This window comes from Magallana gigas, chromosome 8 (genome assembly GCF_963853765.1).
Source record: "Magallana gigas chromosome 8, xbMagGiga1.1, whole genome shotgun sequence".
Classification (NCBI taxonomy): domain Eukaryota; kingdom Metazoa; phylum Mollusca; class Bivalvia; order Ostreida; family Ostreidae; genus Magallana; species Magallana gigas.
This window is the reverse complement of record NC_088860.1, coordinates 32,541,196-32,549,031: the sequence shown is the minus strand read 5'-3', so window position 1 is coordinate 32,549,031 and position 7,836 is coordinate 32,541,196.

Sequence of the window (7,836 nt, the reverse complement as noted above, 5' to 3'; positions counted from 1 at the left end):
TGTGCTAGGTTTTGTTTTTAATTCCATGTGGTGTATAGGGAAGAGGTGACTAATTTGACAATTGTTAATGTTCTTGTTTCAGACGGAAGACCTTATTGTTATCGTTCAGTTTCTCTTACTCATCTTTTTTTTTCACTTTTATTAAGGTCTTTCGTCTTCAAAAGAAATAAAGAGAAACAAAAGACATGAATATCTAGAGAACAGACACATTTCTGAAACACTTGTTGAATTGAATATAATGTATATAAAAATCACACGAGTTTTTAATTGAAATCAAGAAAAAAGACATGTCCATCTTGGCGGCTCCGAGAGGTTTTCAGTTTCTACTTCAAAGGTTTTGGGGGTTTTTTTTGTTTTGTTTTTTTTACTGAGAATCGTTTTATAATTGAATGTTTATCTTTGATCTTTTATCATCTTAATATTATTCACTTCTTAAGTACACTTTGACACATGTAGCTGGTTAACCGAACCAGATTTTTCAAACCTGGTATAGACCAGTAGGGACGTACATACATGTACGTCTCTCGATAGACGTACTGTCAATGAAGGGACGGGGGCCTCGTTCATCAGATCGAGACACTTTATACATGCAGTCATTATATATGTATAATGCCTTGGTATATCTTTTATTACGATGGCCCTATCTGTTTACCTTAAAAAACCAGAACAGTCCCAAGTTGTCCAACACGGCAAGCCTCACACTGGCATCACTGCCGCTAAATGAGATCACCACGTGTTTAAAACATGTTAAGGGGACGAGTTTGCGTTCAGCATCCGGAATATTTCGCTGGTTTGCCCACAATACAGTATAAAACTTTTAACCAATAATAACCTTCGTAACAAAACAAATAAACAATCCCTCGGATACAATACAAATTGAAAATTATACAATACAAATAAAAAATTATACAATACAAATGAAACTTATACAATACAAATTGAAACTTATACAATACAAATGGAAAATTATACAATACAAATTGAAAATTATACAATACAAATGGAAATTATACAATACAAATAGAAAATTATACAATAAAAATGTAATTTATACTATACAAAAGGAAAATTATACAATAGAAATAGAAAATTATACAATTCAAATGGAAAATTATATAATACAAATGAATATTTATATAATATAAATAGAAAAGATCGAATATTGCAACGTTTGACATGCCATATATGGGTTTATAAAGATTAATTGTAGACAAAATAGATCTTTTAAAATGCTTAAATAATTCGAATCGATCTCTAGATGTTCTGTCAATGAATCCTTATTTTCAAAATCCATCGCCGCCTCGAATAAATGAGCGAATAATATTTTTGCTTTGGCTTTAAGCATAGGTTAAATTACTGTGAAAGGATGACGCATAAGCGCCATTGCGGCATTTTACCTTATAAAAGCCTAGAATCACAACTTCTCAACTAACAAACGAACTTGCATACATAATTTATTTCGCATAAAAGCGATACAAAAGAAAGTTATAACTTTGCACCCATGACTGCATGAAAATAAAAAAGATTCGCAAAGCAATGCATATCGCATGTTTCTAAAGTATACGACATTTTACAATTTTTGGCTTCCTTGTGTATCTAATAATTACTCCTAACAGTTTTTTAACGGTATAAAAGCGGTAATTAGCCATAATATCAATTTAAATTATAGCCCCAATCGTTTAAAAACTCGTTAATTAGATAGCGTGTCACGTGGTACAGTGACGTCACATGCGACCTTCTTCGAACAGCTGATTGTAAACAAATTGTAGGATTAGCATTATCTTCTTTAAATTTTGACATTCATTCACTATGTAAGTTGGGTTTTTTTACATGCTGACTAAATTAAAATAATCTTATTATTCAGTCGTACATGTTTGAGCCACTAGTACAGATAAAAAACGATGATATTGCCGAAAAAGCGACGATGAAGTCGGCAATGACGATCAAATTGATCGACGTGTAAACATTGTAAACACAACTTATTAAGGATTGTAGCTCAAATAAATCTGTTAAAGGTGTTTATTTATTAAAATCTACAACAGTCTTGTTCATTATTGTAAAACTGTGGTGCACAAGAAGTTTGTTTCTTCGGCAGTAACAGATCACAACTTTCTAAGGTTGTTTACTCTATATTACACTGGATTATAAAAGCAGGCAAGAACGTTTTCCTTAATTATTGTTTATTTGTGTAAGATCCCATCTCCGTATTTTTTTATCCATTTACGTATACATGTATATCAACAAACTTTGTCTATTTCTCGCGTAAACAATTAGTATCGACAACTCGATCCATGACTTCTCCCACAAAAAATAAAACTCACAGAAATCTTACCTACCGTACTAAAATTATGATTTCTGCAGAGGTGAGCTACATGTATGAATGAAGAAATCATGTATACAAAACCGATGCATACATGAACGTATAGGACTAGTTTAACAATAAGAAAAAGAAAACAGCTAATGAAGCGAGGCGGTATCCAAAATGGCGTCCCCTCTCGTTATTTTTCTCCGATGAACTTGCGTTTTGCGTCTGTGCATAAACTTCTATTTTTTTCTTTTTGAGAAATGAATAGGATTTATTTATGAAACTATAATTACAAAAATGTACCATATAATTAATAATATATGAACTGAATGTTTATTTATAAATCCTCTCGTCGACAGATAGACCCCTATTTGTCACAAGATTTCCGCATACTTTCGTAAGGGAAACTTAAAATAACAACAGTCCAAATCCCCATTTTCGGTGGCTAAATCACCCACAGGAGGCACAGAACACCATCATGTCCCGTTATCGGCAATTTAATAGGTGATAATTAGTTTAATTGTCGTTTAAATCTAATCCAATTACAAAGATGGCTAACAGCACCTTCTCGCTCGAGGTCGCATATGACGTCACACATCATGGCGGGTAGATCGAGAGAGAAAATATGCATATCGCGACATTTGAATTTCATCGCTTTCAAACTCACGAATTAGGCAGAATATTTTATGAAAACGTTAATAAACTTGATTTTTAATGAGTATAGAATGATTTTATTGAAAAAATTCCGAAAATTGAAAAACATGCGATATGTCCTTTAAGTTGTCACATATATGTTTATGTATTTATGGAATGAAATGGCCAGAAGTCAACATTTTGATCTCTTATATCTCAAAACAATTTAAAAAGCAAAATTGAAAAAAAAAGCTGCACCGAATATTGTTCTCAACAGTATGCTTTCTTCAAATGTTCATTAAACGGCCTCGATAAGGAAGAAAAAAAAAAAGTTCTTTTCCAGATATCTCAAAACCGATAAAGGATTTCTAAACACTTGTTTAACAAATTGAAAAAAATGAAAAAAGAAATCTGCACCAAATAATGATCTCAACAATATGCTTTTATTTAAATGTTCGTTAAACGGCCCCGATAAGGAAGTAAACAAAATTGACCCTTATAAGTTCTTTTCCAAAAATCTCAATCTAAACACTTGTTGAACAAGATGTTTGAAATCACGAGATCCTTTTTTGGACATCCACAAAAACCTCATACTAGTATGTTACCTTAATGGAATTTTCAGCGGCCAAAAAATCAAATCTTTGCTCATTTAATTCATTTAAAAAGATATTTTTTGAAAAGTAATATTCAAGAGAGGCTGCCTAGAGCATTGTTCCTAACAATATACTACCATTAAGATTTAACGGTCCCAAAAGGGATACAACGGATAAACCCCTTAAATTTTTTTTTAACACTTGTTAAACTGAATGTTATTGAAATTACAAAATAATATCACATCAAGAAAAAGGGGCCTGTCCTTCAAATTCTGGGCCAAGATAGGTAAAAAGATTTTCATCTATTATTATAGCTCTTTGTTGCATGTTACAGAGACAAAAATGTTCATTTTACAATTGTATTTCCTAAACATTATAATATTTTTCTAATATCTTACGTAATGAGGTAATTAAGGAAGGAGTCTTTTCTGGTTTTCAACTTGTCAAACGTAAATTTTTAATTTGATTAATTGTTCATTAAATCAAGATGAAAGGAAATTAAAATAGTATATTTTTTCTATTTTATTATCATACATTTTGGCATAGAAAAAGTAACCAATGCTTGGAATCTAACAAGGAATATTTTTTGCGTAATATTGGCGTAGGAAAATGTCACGTTTCGCAATTCAGAATTGCTGCAGATTAATGAGTCTGTTCTAGCATTTTAAAAACAATAACATTAATGTTGGATGTTTTTTTTTACTAATGTGAACTAATGATATTATACTTGGGTTTCAGAATATGTTTTTAAAGTATGATTTGCTTATCAAATTATATTTTTATAAGCTTTACAAAGTGCCCATTCTATACATTAATTTTTGTGAAAAAATCACTAAAATCAGTTTTTCTCTCTAATTAAATGGTCAATATATTAGCTTTTCTGTCAATTTATATCTTTATATAAAGTCTTCATAATACATAAAAATCAGAAATATTTTATTATTGGAAGCATAAAAAATAATCAAAATGTCTTAAATTTTTAAAAATTAGAGGAAATCCGGGCTAAGCAATATCAATTTTAGTGTAAATATTTATTCAAATTTAGTGGTATAAACTGATAGGCATTCTGATATTCTGTCATTTCATTGAAGAATAGAATATTCAAATCTTAAACTCATGTCTACAGAACTACAAAGAGCTACAATTATTTTTATCATCCTTTACGTTGAGGAAAAAGGTAGTGACCTTGACCTGACCTTTATGCGAAAACAAAAAGGTCAAATTTGATTAAACTGATAGAACCATTTGGTAATGTGATCCGTTTGACTGTCAAAATTTCATGAATTTCTTATTATAAGAAGTATGTTTGATAACAAGAAGAACTTTAATTTGATATCAAAGGGGATTGTACTTCAATTTGAGGACCGAGAGGGCATTTAAGTCTTATAATGATAACTTTTTACTGAGAATTATCTTGTTTTTATATCCATCTAACGATATCGATCTACACAGTACATATTTTTGCTCCTTTATTAGAGAAGTAGAAATTAAAGGGGCCAGAGTATTTAATATCTCAAAACGGAGAAATATTTTGAAGAAAAACCATGAAGGAAAAATGTTTTATATAGCAATATGAAACATGCCTTGACTTCTTTGTTAACGCGCACGGCCTCTATAAGGAAAGAAACGATTTGCCTCTAATAACCGTTCTTTTCCAGATTTCTTGAGAAAATTCACAATTCGATTTGTAGGCGATCTGTTTACATTAATATTTCTTTTTCTAAGAAGAAAAACAAAAAAAAAACAAAACAACATAACATCCAACTATATTTAAGCATTCTTGGATTTTGGCTTTTCGTAACTTACAACATGCACTTCAAATAAATTTCATCGTATTTAATTGATATGAAATGAATAATTTATAAAATAGTATATTATTAAAGTAACATCATATTTTAATATTGACTCTGTCCTTTTATTTTTTGTCTTCATTGTCTCTCTAAAAATTGATTCGAGTTCAATTCAACTGCTGCACTAGAATCATTACTTTTTTAATAATTAAATTATAATAGTAAAATAAAAATTAAAAAAAATAATTGATGCAAACTTGTTCATCCGACCACTTAAAAAACGAGTTTTATGGATACAGCCTTTTTAATCCAACGTTCCTGTAGGTGCTGGCACGATAAAGAACCCCCTCATGACAAATATTACTTTAAACAGAAGCACTATAATCTAAATTTCTGATTGAAGATTCAGGCATTTTCATTTAAACAAATATAAATATCAATGGAATTGTCTGTTTTATCTTTGTATTGCAAAAGAGTTTTTCTGACTTTTGTAACAATGCAGATTGCACTGTTTGGGTTTTATAGCCTCGATTACACAGATGGGATTAACCCGGATTTTAATATTCTGCTCTGTTCTTCAAAGATTCATTAGAATGTGGAAGTATTTATTTTTATTATACTTTCATGTTAAATACTGAAATCTTATTGGTTAAGACACAGTTGACAATCCGTTCTATTACCCTCACCGTTAGCAACACACTTAGCAACGGGTAACACAACGAATTGTTACATGCGCGTAAATTATGCGCGTACGGTTCGGCGTAAAATTTACGTCATTTCTGTATAGAAGTAGTAAAAAATTATCTAACATTAAGACATTCAGTATTATAAAATAAATAGTGCCTGTTTGGGAGAATAACAGTTGAAATTGACACCCCTCGAAAACCATTGTCAACCTCCGCTTCGCGTCGGTTGACAATGGTTTCCTCGGGGTGTCAATTTCAACTGTTACCCTCCCAACCAGACACTATTTATATAATACTCTATAATCAGTATAATGATTACCAGGTTCACGGCTTCAGTGGATCACTCGTCTGCTTTGTACCTTGGTCCGTCTCGATCTCTCTGTGTCTCCGTGCTAAACTGGTTCCCACTCTATCTTTATTGCACTGCTTTGTTGGTCGTAGCTTAATAGCTTAACCCACTACAAGAAAAACAGATCAGTCTGATTCGGGTTGATAATCCTTTAGGAATTCCTCTAAAAGTATGGGGAGGGTGGCAACTTGATGGCTTGAGACGAAGGTGAGATTCAAAGGGTTTCGTATGGAGACTGAATTTTATTTCACCATCTTCCAGGGTTGATGTTGTATCCAAAAATAGATTTTTGAAACTAGGTATATCCACGGTGGATATCACTCATGGGATACATTTTTGATATTATACTGTGTGTTCTTACGCGACGTCATAATTACCCAAACAGAAAAAATAGCCTACGGGATCATATCAATGGCTTGTGTGTAAATCATGGTTTTGAGATGATTTCGGTATAGGAAAATTTCACATGCAAATGAGTTAATGGATTATGATTCTAGGGTGATCTGTTAAACTAAACAAATTGCAAGAAAACCATGGTCCTGGTATGATCTATTGTAACTAACAACTCATATCAAAACCATGGTCCTGGTATGATCTGTTGTGACTAACAACTCGTATCAAAACCATGGTCCTGGTATGATCTGTTGTAACTAACAACTCGTATCAAAACCATGGTCCTGGTATGATCTGTTGTGACTAACAACTCGTATCAAAACCATGGTCCTGGTATGATCTGTTGTAACTAACAACTCGTATCAAAACCATGGTCCTGGTATGATCTGTTGTGACTAACAACTCGTATCAAAACCATGGTCCTGGTATGAACTGTTGTAACTATAACAACTCATATCAAAACCATGACCTGTTAAAGGACAATAATACAATAATTTCTTAAAGAAAAAAATGACCACTTAATTTATATTTTGCAACAGACAATTATATACTTTTAATATTTGAAATACATTGTCAATTACCAAATATGAAAAATAGTATACATATATGTCACATGAACTGTATCGTTAAGCCAATATAATCTGAATTAGAACGCAGGATCAAAGTCTTCCATAATTTAGATGATAATTATACTGTTATTTCAAACTCCTCTAGCAATTATTACATGAATTGTTCAAATTAAAATATTATGTATGCATTTCAAAACCTAGCTGCAGGTCTGTAGCTCCCGGTCTGAACTAATGATACATGTGCATCCATGCATTATTTAGTTGCTTGCTTCACTTGATAAATCACTTGATAGTGTATTGTAAATTAGTCTTTATAAAATATTATTTACCTCAAGTGAATAAGAATATATTCCCCCAAAATACTTCCATAAATTCACTTTATAAATATGCCAAGATAGAGCAAGATGCCCAACAATAACAAATTTTCCTGACATGTACATCACATTTAGGCTCCAAGATGAACATTCAAAATTTGCAACTCAACTTCCTGTTGTGCAGAAATCTTAATTCTTAGTGGT